Source organism: Rattus norvegicus, chromosome 9 (assembly GCF_021556685.1).
Source record: "Rattus norvegicus strain SHRSP/BbbUtx chromosome 9, alternate assembly SHRSP_T2T, whole genome shotgun sequence".
Lineage (NCBI taxonomy): Eukaryota > Metazoa > Chordata > Mammalia > Rodentia > Muridae > Rattus > Rattus norvegicus.
The window spans coordinates 112,938,687-112,952,248 of NC_141542.1; the positions used below are offsets into that span (position 1 = coordinate 112,938,687).

The following is a 13,562-nucleotide window of genomic DNA, read 5'->3' on the forward strand; positions in this document are numbered from 1 at the left end:
TCAATCCTTCCTCTAATTCCCCCTAAGGGGGTCCTATTCTCAGTTCGGTGATTCACTGCTAACATTGACCTCTGTATTGGACGTGCTCTGTATGTGTCTCTCAGGAGAGATCTATATCCAGTCCCTTTCCCTGTGCATTTTTTAGCTTCATCAATCTTATCTAGTTTTGGTGGAGATATATATATATGTATATATATATATATATATGTATATATATATATATATATATATATATATATATGCCACATGAGTGTCAGGCTCTGAATGGCCATTCCTTGGGTCACTGCTCTAAACTTTGCTTCCATATCCCCTCCTATGAATATTTTTCTGCCTTTTAAGAAGGAGTGAAGCATCTGCATTTTGGTCATCCTTCTTCTTGAGCTTCCTGTGGTCTGTGGATTGTATCTTGGGCAATTTCAGATTTTTGGCTAATATCCACGTATCAATGAGTGCATGCCATGTGTGTTTTTCTGTGACTGAGTAACCTCACTCAGGATGATATTTTCTAGTTCATTCCATTTGCCTATGAATTTCATGAAGTCATTGTTTTTGATAGCTGAGTAGTACTCCATTGTGTAGATATAACACATTTTTTAAACCCATTCCTCTGTTGAAAGGCATCTGGGTTCTTTCCAGCTTCTGTCTATTATAAATAAAGCTGCTATGAACATAGAGGAGCATGTGTCTTTGTTGTATGTTGGAGCATCTTTTGGGTATATGTTCAAGAGAAGTATAGCTGGGTCCGCAGGTAGTGCAATGTCCAACTTTCTGAGAAACCACCAGGCTGATTTCCAGAATGGTTGTACCTGTCTGCAATCCCACCAATAATGGAGGAGTGTTCCTCTTTCTCCACATCCTTTCCAGCATCTGCTGTTACCTGAGTTTTTTATCTTAGCCATTCTGACTGGTGTGAGGTAAAATCTCAGAGTTGTTTTGATTTGCATTTCCTGGATGACTAGGGATGTTGAACATTTCTTTAGGTGCTTTTTGGCCATTCAATAATCCTCAGCTGAGAATGTTTTGTTTAGCTCTGTACCCCATTTTTAATAGGGTGATTTGGCTCTCTGGAGTCTAACTTCTTGAGTTCTTTGTATATTTTGGAATTACTCCTCTATCAGATGTAAGATTGGTAAAGACCTTTTCCCAATCTGTTGGTTGCTGTTTTGTCCTAATGACAGTGTCTTTTGCTTTATAAAAGCTTTGCAGTTTTATGAGGTACCATTTGTGGATTCTTGATCTTAGAGCATAAGCCATTGGTGTTTTGTTCAGGAAATTTTCTCTAGTGCCCATGTGTTCGAGACTCTTCCCCACTGTTTCCCCCATTAGTTTGAGTGTGTCTGGTTTGATATAGAAGTCCTTGATACACTTGGACTTAAGGTTTGTACATGCTGATAAGAATGGATCGATTTGCATTCTTCTACATGCTGACCTCTAGTTGAACCAGCACCATTTGTTGAAAATGCTATCTTTCTTCCATTGGATGGTTTTAGCTCCTTTGTCAAAGATCAAGTGGCTATAGGTGTGTGGGTTCATTTCTGGGTCTTCAATTCTGTTCCACTGATCTACCTGCCTATCTCTGTATCAATACATACAGTTTTTATGACTATTGCTCTGTAATACTGCTTGAAGTCAGGGATGGTGGTTCCCCTAGAAGTTCTTTTATTGTTTAGTATAGTTTTCGCTATCCTCGGTTTTTGTTATTCCAAATGAATTTGAAAATTGCTCATTTTATCTCTATAAAGAATTGAGTAGGAATTGTGATGGGGATTGCATTGAATCTGTAGATTGCTTTTGGCGACATGGCCATCTTTATTATAATAATCCTGCCAATCCATGAGCATGAAAGATCTTTCCATCTTCTGAGATCTCCCTCAATTTCTTTCTTCAGAGATTTGAAGTTCTTGTCATACAGATCTTTCACTTGCTTGGTTAAAGTCACACCAAGATATTTTATATTATTTGGGATTATTGTGAAGGGTGTCATTTCCCTAATTTATTTTTCAGCCTGTGTATCCTTTGAGTAGAGGAAGGCTACTGATTTGTTTGAGTTAATTTTATACCCTGACACTTTGTTGAAGTTGTTTACCAGGTTAAGTAGTTCTCTGGTGGAACTTTTGGGGTCGCTTAAGTACACTATCATATCATGTGCAAATAGTGATATTTTGACTTCTTCTTTTCCAATCTGTAACCCCTTGATCTCCTTTTGTTGTCTAATTGCTCTGGCTAGAACTTCAAGAACTATATTGAATAAGTAGGAAGAGAGTGGGCAGCCTTGTCTAGTCCCTGATTTTAGTGGGATTGCTTCAAGTTTCTCTCCATTTAGTTTAATGTTAGCTACTGGTTTGCTGTATATGGCTTTTACTATGTTTAGATATGGGCCTTGAACTCCTGATCTTTCCAGGACTTTTTTCATGAAGGGGTGTTGAATTTTGTCAAATGCTTTCTCAACATCTAATGAAATGATCATGTGATTCTTATCTTTGAGTTTGTTTATATAGTGGATTACGTTGATGGTTTTCTGTATATTGAACCATCCCTGCATATCTGGGATGAAGCCTACTTGATCATGATAGATGATCATTTTGATGTGTCCTTGGATTCAGTTTGCAAGAATTTTATTGAGTATTTTTGCATCAATATTCATAAGGGAAATTGGTCTGAAGTTCTCTTTCTTTGTTGGGTCTTTGTGTGGTTTAGGTATAAGAGTAATTGTGGCTTCGTAGAAGGTATTCGGTAGTGATCCATCTGTTTCAATTTTGTGGAATATTTTGGATAATATTGGTATGAGGTCTTCTATGAAGGTCTGATAGAATACTGCACTAAACCCATCTAGACCTGGGCTCTTTTTGGTTGGGAGACTTTTAACAACTGCTTCTATTTCTTTAGGAGTTATAGGGTTGTTTAGATGACTTATTTGTTCCTGACTTAACTTTGGTACCTGGTATCTGTCTAGAAAATTGTTCAATTCCTCCCGATTTTCCAGTTTTGTTGAATATAGGCTTTTGTAGTAGGGTCTGATGATTTTTTTTAAACTTCTTCAGACTCTATGGTTATGTCCCCCTTTTCATTTCTTATTTTCTTAATTTGGATACACTCTCTGTGACCTCTGGTTAGTCTAGCTAAGGGTTTATCTATCTTGTTGATTTTCTCAAAGAACCAGAGTCTTACTTTTAAACATGCCAATAACGCAAGGCTGAAAATATCCTCATGCCTTTATAATGCTTAGAACAAATGTCAACCTACTTCACAAAGTCTATGAAGCCACTATTGGGTTTATGCTTTAAACTTACTCCCCAACTAGTTTCCCTTGGCCTCTAGAATGCCATTTGTCAGCACTTTATAGTCAGCTTTTTTAATACTGACCTGGTAGCTTGTATCAAACCAGTTCTTTGTTGTAATAGTTATGATCACTGATAGGAAATATTAACCTCTTATTATTATATTACTATTATTACTTTTATTTTTTACAGTCCAATTGTTACCCCTGTTCCTGGTCCACCTTCCCACAGTGACTTATCCCATTTCTCCTCCTCCTGTTTCCAAAAAGAATGTCCCTACCACCTCCATACCCTCTACCCCTGCCAAGCCTCCCCATTCCCTGGAGCCACAAGTCTCTCAAGGGTCTGACACATCTTCTCCCACTGAGGCCAGACCAGGCATTCTTCTGCTATATATGTGGCAGGGACCTCAGACAAGCTAATGTAGGTTGTCTGGTTGGTGACTCAGTGTCTGAGAGATCTCAGGGGTCTGGATTAGTTGAGAATGCTGGTCTTCCTATGGGGTCACCGTCCCCCTCAGCTTCTTCAGGTCTTTCCCTAATTCAACCACAGGAGTCCCCAACTTCAGTCCCTTGGTTGGGTGTAAGTATCTGCTTATGTCTCAGTACAGCTTATTGGGATTCTCAGATGGCAGCCATGCTACGCTCCTGTCTGTAAGAACACCATAGCATAAGTATCATAAGTGTCATGTCTTGGAATCTCCTTGAGATGGATCAAGTTGGGCAGATCATTGGACAGACCTTCTCTCAGTTTCCTTTCCATTTTTGTACTCGTAGTTCCAGAAAATATCAATTTAAGTGAGGTAACTCAGACGCAAAAGGACATGCATCATATGTACTTACTAATAAGTGGATATTAACTAAAAAAAATATAGAATAATAGGATAAAATATAGAGAACTCAAGAAGGTTAACAAGCAGAAAAGCCCAAGTGAGGATGCTTCAATCCACTTGGGAGGGAGAAGAAAACAATCATGGTGGGGTGCAGTGGGAGGGAGGGACCTAGTGGGAGAAGAGAGTGGGAGAGGGAAAAGGGGGAACATTATCAGGTATTGGTGGGGAAAAAATAGAAGAGAAGCCCTGAAGGCAGCAGAATGAATGGAAATAAGCAGCTTTGGAGTGAGTAGACTCTAGGGGAATCCTCTAGAATGTACCAGAGACCTTGGAGGTAAGAGAATTTCAGGACTCAAAGGGAGGGACCTTAGGTGATATGCCCAACAGTGGGTAGAAAGAACTTGCGGAGTTCATCTCCAGTAGAAAGACAGGGCACTGAGTGGAGGGATGGGGTTGCCATCCCACAGTCAAAATCTCTGACCCAGAATTGTTCCTGTAGGAAATACCAATCTTTAAAGGTATGAAAATGAGGAAAAATTAGCACAAGCTGAAAGAGAATTAATTTCTCAAATAATGGACCTGTGTTGTTAGAAATACATATTGTTAACATTTTCCTCCCATAGCACTCACCAGTATAACTCCTAGGGTAAATAAAATTCAACTAAAGTGATTTTAGCTTAAGGAGTTTAAGAAGAACGGAGAGCTGCTACTGAGTTGTGGAAAATTACAGGGATGGGGTGTTACAAAACTGAAAAACTCTAAATGCAAACTGAAAGACTTGTCAGAGTTTAGGATTTTGGGAGGATACTATGCTATAAGTAGCCTTGTCTAAGGAAACAGACACTTTAAAGGTGGGCTACAGGGGACTCTATTTTTTTTCTTTTTTCTTTTTTAATTGTGAATAGATTCTTCTTTTTTTTACATTGTATGCATGCTTATTTTTTACTTATTCTTTTAATCTTTTTTTTACAGTGCAGACTTTATCCCCTTCCCAGTCCACACTCTGACAGTTCCATATCCCATTCTTCCTTCCCCACCCCAATCCCTGTCTCCAAGAGAATGTTCCCACCCCCTAACCCCCACTCCAACAGATCTCCCAACTCCCTGGGACCTCCAGTCTCCTGAGGGTTAGGTGCATCTTCTCTAACTGAGTCCAGACCCAGCAGTCCTCTGCCATATACGTGATGGGGACCTCATATCAGCTGGTGTATGCTGCCTGGTTGGTGGCTCAGTGTTTGAGAGATCTCAGGTGTTCAGGTTAGTTTAGACAGCTGGTCCTCTTACAGGGTTGCCCTCTTCCTCAGCTTCCTCCAGCTTTTCCCTAACTCAACCACAAGGCTCACCAGCTTCTGTCCATTGGTTGGGTGTAAGTAACTGCATCTGACTCTTTCAGCTGCTTGTTGGGCCTTTCAGAGGGCAGTCTTTTTTGTAAGCACACCATAGCATCAGTTGTAGTGTCAGGCCTTGGGGGCTCCCCTTGAACTGAATCCCAATTTGGACCTGTCACTGAACCTTTACCTCAGGCTTGTCTCCATTTTTGTCCCTGCAGTTATTTCAGACAGGAACAATTCTGGGTAAGAGTTTTTGACTTTAGATAGCAACTCCATCCCTCCACTTGATGCCCCCTTGGACATATACCCAAAAGATGCCCCACCATGCCACAGGGGCACATGTTCCACTATTTTCATAATGGCCTTATTTATGATAACCAGAAGCTGGAAACAACCCAGATGTTCCACAACAAAAAAATGGACACAGAAAATGTGGTTCATTTATGCATGGAATACTACTCAGCTATTAAGAACAAGGACATCATGAGTTTTGCAGGCAAATGGATAGAACTGAAAATGTATCCTGAGTGAAGTAACTGTGACCCAACAGAAATATATGATATGTATTCACTAATACATGGATATTAGCAAGAAAAATAATAATACAGAATACCCAGGATACAATCCACAGAACTCAAGAAGGTCAAAAAGCCAAAAGGGCCCAAGTGAGAATGCCTCAATCCCACTTGGGAGGAAGAAGAAAGCAATCACAGGAGGAGAGGAGGGAGGGAGGAACCTCAGTGGGAAAGGGGACAGGAAGGGGAAGAGGAGAACATGATCAGGTATTGGGAAGGGAGAACAGGATTGAAGCCCTAAAGGCCAGTAGAAAGAATGAAAACGGGCAATCTCGGGAGGTAGGAGGTGGGGGCACCCTCTAGAATGTAACAGAGGTTTGGGAACTGAGAGACTCTCAGGACTGAAAGGAGGCACCTTAGGTGAAATGCCCAACAGTAGGGAGAGGGAACTTGTAGAGGGGACTCTAGATTTAAGAATTAGGATTCTGTCAAGCCAAAGTGGTTAATAACTACATCAGGGTTTTCATTAACATTCCAAAAGTAAAATGTTTTAGAATAAAGGGCAATAAGGCAAGTCTATATAATTTATAAATAATTTAGATATCTGGTGCAGAAAAAATATATTCTTCAAAGGAAGTAATTGGACCTAAAATCTTTGTAAGAAACCCATACAAAAATCTTTAATTTTGACATATAAACAATTTGGGAAAATACAATCATCAGTCAAGAGAAAAATTATCGTTAATAGAGAAAATACAAACAAGACATTAGGATTAATAGGCAGATTCAAAAATACCTTTAATGATATGAAGAAATTTTTGAAAGAAAAGATACATAGACTATTTAAAAGGATCGAGGAATGTCTGAAGACGGTGGAGATCTTACTTAAATGAATATTGTGAAAAATACAAAATAAAATTGAATTGGATGATATCTATTGTGGATTGATAAGTAGAGAAAAACAGAAGGGAGCTTGAAGGTCATCAAAGAAAGTAGAGCACAGGTAAAAGATAAGAGAAAAATAACAGTGACCCCGCTGAACTCGGAACAGCAATGCACGATGTAGATATCCCATAGTAAGTGGAGTCTCATGGAAAACTGAGGGGGAAAATGGGGCAAATTTGTGTGTATATGTCATGAATACATGGATGTTTGTTTGTACACCTCTTCTGATTTCAGTTCATTAGAATCTGAAATTATAAATAGTTCTGTGATAACCAGAGGTGATGACTGGATTCTGCAAGGTAACTGTTGGTGCCCATTAACTGTAATCAATGGTCAAGTCTCTTATGAATACACAGATGTTGATTGGTGTCTAACCTTAGCTCCAAATCTTATTGACCCTTATCGTGCCTCCCACATCTTTCAGATACACCAGTTCCGGTCCAGCTTCTGCTACTAAAACAGAGCGGGTAGCTCAACTAATACTCATAGCCCTGGAGGCCTAAACTTGACAGACCCCTTGAAGAGAGCAGAGCAGTTTGACTAGTGTAACCATAGAAGTAACCATGCTTCTGAGTTCTCAATAGAAAACAGTAAGACCCCTTTCTTCTCATCCAGTTTCTTCCCCCATTTACTCTTAATCCTACAGGAACCCTCTGTCCTATCTTACACCCCTCTGGAATATAGCCCAGAAAACACATTTTTTTTCTTTTCTCTGCAGTCAAGGGCTATAGTCCAGGCCAGAAAAGTATATATTTACACTTTGTGTAATTCAGGCTCACCCCCATTTCCAAATTAAAGTTCATCATGTTACTTCATTGTCAAAGGCAGAAGGGGAATCCTTTGAATGTGATCCATGATGTCCTGCAACCCTAATACTGAGCAACTAAGAGTAGAGAGAAGACAGAAAATTTGGGGAAATCCATTTTAAAGCAATTGACTGACTACTGTGTTACTTTTTAATCTTATTTGTCAGGGAATAAATGGACTGGTATCTGTTTTTGCATTCTTTCTCTAGCAAATTCCAACCTTTCTTTAGATGCACAGATTGCAGGAAAGGCTGATGGAAAATGAAGGGAGAGAAGAGGAAGGGGGAGGAAGAACCAACTGTGGTCTATTCAACAATGTTACTGTTACTGAATATTCTACCACACCTGTGACTGGTTAGGGTGGACAGAGTGTAAGGTCTGCCTCCACTCCAGGATCATTTGATGGTCCGCTGATGACTATGAAATTTTCAGACTAACGAAAGTTACAGCTGTGGTCAGAAGGTTTACAATATCCTTTATGAAAAGTGACTTTTCTTTTCCACATTCCCCTGAAGCTGTCACCAAATCAAATTTAAGATTCACAGGGTAGAAGTATGAACACTTGGAGAAAATAGGAACTCATGTATTCTTTTCTTAAATTTACCCATCATATCCTCTGGTCTTCATAAGTGGTATAGATAATGTCCATAACAAACTTATTATAAGGGTCTGTGGATTGCTTTCTCTATGCAGATCCATAGCATGAGAACTGCAACATGGTGGGTCACTGTATGGGACTAGCCATAGAGGAGGTGAAACTGCTGGGGCCAGAGAGTGTCCAGCACTAGCATGGGATGCTGCCTTTTTTATACATATTTCACACCACAAGGGTCAAATTGCCACACTAAATTATGATTGTTTTATGAGACATAATTGTTTAATTATGTTGGAGTATCTCTTATGCTTATATAAAAACATGTTTTCAAGTGACTATAGTAATAAATTTTCAAATTTACATCTAGAAATTGTAGAAAAGATTTAGCCTAAGAGGTAATAACCTACTCATTAGAGTTCATGGGTTTAATTCGAATAAAGAAATGTCTTACACTTTCTAATTTTGAATATATATATTTGAATATATATACATATGTATGTCTCAGAACTAATACCACAGGAGCAGTGAAGTTATGCTGGGTCTGGCTGTATCATCAGTGCCACTGTCTGGTGGGCTGGCATGAGTCACACAGAGCCCTGGTCGATCTCAGTTGTTACTTAAATGTTCTGTTCTACCTTCTATCAATATATCACAGCAGAAAACAGTTCATTCAGATTAACCTCATAGGCTGATGCAGCCGCTTAGTTTTATGTGTGTAGCTGTGATTCTAAATATTTCATGTACAGAGCTCTTTTGAACTTCAAAAGAAATGAAAATGGACTTCCACAAGCTCATTTCTCATTGTAAATCCCAAGGCGAAGGTGATGATTCAGATATCTTCGAGTCAGAGATGGTCCAGAGCAACTGGAACCATGCCACAGAAAACTATAATTTCATTTTTGATAGAAAGATAATTTTAAAACATGATTGATTTTCTATGTAGTAACCATAATATTTGTTGAGGCCAGAAAACACGACATAAGGCATTGAGAGTCATTCTCCAGAAATAAGACATAGTACTTCCTATTAGGCAAAGTTGCTAGAAAATATTAGAAATATTTTTGACTATCAAACATAAATGTATTATTAAAAATCACCACTTTCAGTCTGGTAGTATTGCTCATGGGGTAACATCAATTACTGGCAAGCCTGTTAATCTGAGTTCAATCCCCCATTGCCCAAGTGTTGGGAAGAGAAAATGGATTCCCTAAAGTTCTCCTTTAACCTCCACACCTGTGTCGCACATAGGGTGCCTGTAGTCACACATAGGGTGCACACACGCATGCACGCATGCATACACACACACACACACACACACACACACAGCTAAATTTTTTTAAATGTTCTACTCTATTCCTTAAGCTTCAATATCTGCCACATTTTGCAATCTGCTTTCATTCATATAGTTACTTTAATAACTGTACAGTGGGCCATACACTGCTCATTGAACAAACACGGCAGCTACTTCTGTAACAGTTGCCTAGGTCAGAAGAGGAAACACAGACACCTTCAGCCCTCACCGAACAGCGAGCAGCACATGGATTGCATTCCTGAAGCCACCAAAGGTTACAGCAAAAATCATGTCAAGAGGGTTAAAATTATTTAATGAGAAAATCTATTTCCTCCGCCTACTAGGAACTGATTAAGCATCAAAAGTAACAAAACAGAGCCAGGTTCCTTCTCCTGGGATGACTACCACACTACAGTCCTGAGAGATCTTTTTCCAACCCATGCAAAATGAGGATTTATTTGGGTAATAGCAAGCCCATCTATCTACATAATGTCAGTATACTCTGGAAAGACAGAGAGCAGCATTGCAGTATTTTCAAAGAAGAAATACCCTTTACATTATTAAAACCTAGCATCTCACAAGCAACTCAGGAACCAGTTTTCCAGCATTTTTTAAAACCACATTTAAGACACTGAACTCCACAAATATGTCTAATTAGCACAAAAGCAACACATATGATGACATTTTAAACATAAGATAGCATTGAAATATAAGGCCTAGCCAGATACATAGTTAAAATTGACTAAACTCTTTCAAATGCTATGTCTTTAAATTAATTTATGTTGAACACAGTGGGTACCAGAGTCAATTCTGGTTGCCATGACAACAGACACTGAAAATTTAAAGATTCAGCAGCAGGCTGGATTCCCTGCAAAGAGGGCTCTTTTACATTAAAATTACATACTACCACGACGGTTTCAATGAAACATACTAAACAGATACACATGCAAGCCATCCTTTCAAAAGTCAATTTAATTAGTCTGTCAGAAACAACATATGTCATTTTAGCTTACATTTCTCCTCACTGGATTTAAGGAGTGAGTTGAAATGTGCATTTCTGAAAGTAAGCAACTAATTACTGAAACACTGTGGTAAGGAAGAAGGAAAGATGTCTAAGTAATCATGAAATCAAAAACACAGTAGAGTACCTGCCTATAATATTTGTTTGTTGATATACTAGTGGCCAGGCCATTCTCCTAAGCCTTACAACAACAACAAAACAGAAAAAAAGAGGGAATTTGCAATCAATGAACACACTGAATCTTCTAGTTTGGTAAGATGCACAAGGATTTCTCTAAAGAGTACTTTAATTGGCTGTAAAATTGCTGGATTTGAAAACGGTTATGTTTGTATCATTCCAACACAGTTTTTATGAGGTCAAGGCTCATCAGTTCTAACAAATAAACACACTAACTCATGCAGCTCCCTGAAACAGTCACCTTGTTGCATATAAACCAAATGGAGGGAAACGAGATGTGAGAGGCTATCAGTCAATGCTTGCAAAAGAGAAGAGGAAGGTGGGGGCTTCAGATAACAGCGCCTCCCACCTCTCCCTCCAATAGAATAGGAGGGTAGGAGGGAAAGTCTTCTGTAGTCTGGCTAGCTGAACCTCCCATAGCACAGCCTTCTGCTTAGTGTTTGCAAACATTTTCTCGCCCACATTTAGGCAGGACTGTCCGTTTCCCTGTTGTTTAGTCTGTAGATGTGCAATATCACTCTGGAGCTGATTCACTGTGAGCTCCTGATTAAAATTGTTTCCCTCTGTGCTGCCCCTGGTGCCAATAGTTAATTCCATTTGAAATAGAAGATGTGCTTTGCTCTGTTCAGTTTATAATTCTCAAATTAGATTCCTTAGTGAAGGTTTGGCTTCTAGACACTGTTTTTAATAAGGAACAAGCAGTAGAAAACACTATACAGACAGAGAAGACTCTTCTTCCTTAAGTGTCACCCTTATGCCAAGCTTCATGAGCAAGCTCTCCAGGCAAATAGTATTTATTCATCTGTCAACTCAATCCTGTCATAGTTCCTGGGAACTCTTAAAATTTCTGTTTTATTTGCCATTCAAACATTTCTACTTCACAAAGATAAAGAAACTAGAAGGAAAGAAAACATGATTCGGATCCAAAACACACAGTGCACTTGGAATCCAGGCTACAGAAGACAGATAATAAATGAGTGTCTGCATTCCGTGTGCAATTAGAGATGGAAAACCAAACATGTTTAATCGTTAGGTCCAATATTGATCGTCCACTCTGAAATCGGGGGATATAGATCAGGTTTAAAATGTATTCGTCATCGGAATAAATACAAGCCATGACGCGTCAGAGCAGAGAAAATACCAGGGATCAAAACCAGTCAAAATCTGAACGCTCAATTCATGGGGCATAAGTTTTCCTTTGTTACCTTCCAAGCAGTGTGAGAAATAAAGAGCTACTGATATGGAGGACTCGACAAGTACAAACAGGACACCGATTTCATGGGTTTACATAATCAAGTAGGAACAGTTTGTCCCATTAAACTATCTCAGTCTTCAAGAGCCTTCCTCGTGTATTTATAGTCCTTGCAACAGACTGCAACTATTAGAGTTCAAAATGCCTTTTCACGTGTTTCTGTTGAACATATAAGCAACAACATTTACAGATGCGCTCTATGAAGCAAGAATTTATTTATATCTAATGCATACCTCTCAAAATCATCTATTATCCATTCATTATGTAGAATAAATATGGCAAAGCTGTTATCATTGCTAATTATGTGCTACAGTTGGAAAGGGTAGAAAGGAACATTGTCTCCTTAACCCTTGAGAGAAGAAAAATGTTTAGAATGTAAGTCACAAAAAAGGCAGAGATCAGTGTCAGAGGGACGATAGGCCCATCTCATCTTTATTGTGCACAAACTGATAGCCGTGGTAAATACTCACATAAACAAAATGTATTGGCTTGAGTGTGCTAGAAAGGGCACTGAGAAAAAGGAGCGATTTCTTTAAAACTTGGATGTGCCAGCTATACCCAGTCAGACAGATGGAGAGGAAAGACCTTCCAGAAGATAAAGCCAGAATGAAGGCACGAAGTAGGGATAACCATTGCAGAGGCCTTAAAAAGACGTGTTAATGAACTAAAGCCCTGACCGGAAATTTTCCAAAGACATAGAACAATTAAAAGGTGAGATGTGGGATCCTGGCCCACAACTCCCTGTTCCCAAACCCGGTGGGAGAGAGAGCTGATCGCCCAGAAGTGTGGGCAATCCTGAGACTGCAGGGCAGGAGAGACTGCCACTTCTACTCACCTTTGCCCACATATTTCGCCCAGGAGGAAACTGTATAGTGCCTCAGGGCACGGTAAGATTGAAGCAGTCAAGCTGCAGGAGCCCTGCGGTCCAGACTGCGCCCGGATCTGAGCAGACTTGTTCACACAGCTCCTGGCACCCAAATCCCATGGGAGGGAGAACTAGACCTTCAGAGGGTCAGACACACCTGGGAAACCAGAGGAGACCACTCTCTACCCACATTTCTGACTCAAGAGGGAAAGACCTAGTGCCATCAGGAACCCCTGTGCACAGGGACCTAGGAGAAGTAGGGGCAAGCCCTTCAGATTCCCGCCCATGCAGACAGCTGTAAAACAGTGGATAGGAGCGACTAGACACCTGAGAACAGAACACTCTATTCCCATAACTGGCTGAAAGAAAACAGGAAAACAGGTCTACAGCACTCCTGACACACAGGCCTACAGGAAGGCCAAGCAACTGTCAGAAATTACGAAATAAGGTAACACCAGAGACAACCTGATGACCAGAGGCAAGTGCAGGAACCCAAGCAAGAGAAACCAAGACTACATGGCATCATCTGAACCCAATTCTCCCACCAAAGCAAACACTGAATATCAAAACACACCAGAAAAGTAAGATCTAGATTTAAAATCACATTTGATCATGATGATGGAGGACTTTAAGAATGACATAAAGAACTCCCTT

The 13,562-nt window shown here is 39.7% G+C and overlaps 1 protein-coding gene across 1 annotated transcript in view; it reads right to left on the reverse strand.

Moving 5' to 3' along the window:
* The window catches only part of Slco6d1 (solute carrier organic anion transporter family, member 6d1), a 208,321-nt gene extending 195,172 nt beyond the window's left edge, over positions 1-13,149 (reverse strand). Inside the window, exon 1 of the mRNA XM_087567136.1 lies at positions 12,879-13,149. The gene's annotated coding sequence lies outside the window, so the exon portion shown is untranslated. The remainder of the gene's footprint in view (positions 1-12,878) is intronic.
* Between the last annotated feature and the right edge of the window lie 413 nt (positions 13,150-13,562).